Below are 245 nucleotides of genomic sequence, written 5' to 3' on the forward strand. Positions count from 1 at the left end.
ACGAAGACGCCCTCTGCTGCTCCCCATCTGTTCCAAATAAAGTCCACATCACAAGTCACCTGTAGCCACTCGCATGCCTGCGTCTCCAGAACCACCTGGGAACATGAGGGCCCTAAGCATCCCCTACTTGCCCTCCTGTGGTTGTGGTTACTTGAGACAGTTTCCAAGACCTTCCGCCTATAAGGGTTCGTTCTCTCCCTCCCCCAGCCACAGAGAGCACAGACCAAGAGCAGATGGAACAGGTA

This window comes from Bos mutus, chromosome 19 (genome assembly GCF_027580195.1).
Source record: "Bos mutus isolate GX-2022 chromosome 19, NWIPB_WYAK_1.1, whole genome shotgun sequence".
NCBI classification, from domain to species: Eukaryota; Metazoa; Chordata; class Mammalia; order Artiodactyla; family Bovidae; genus Bos; species Bos mutus.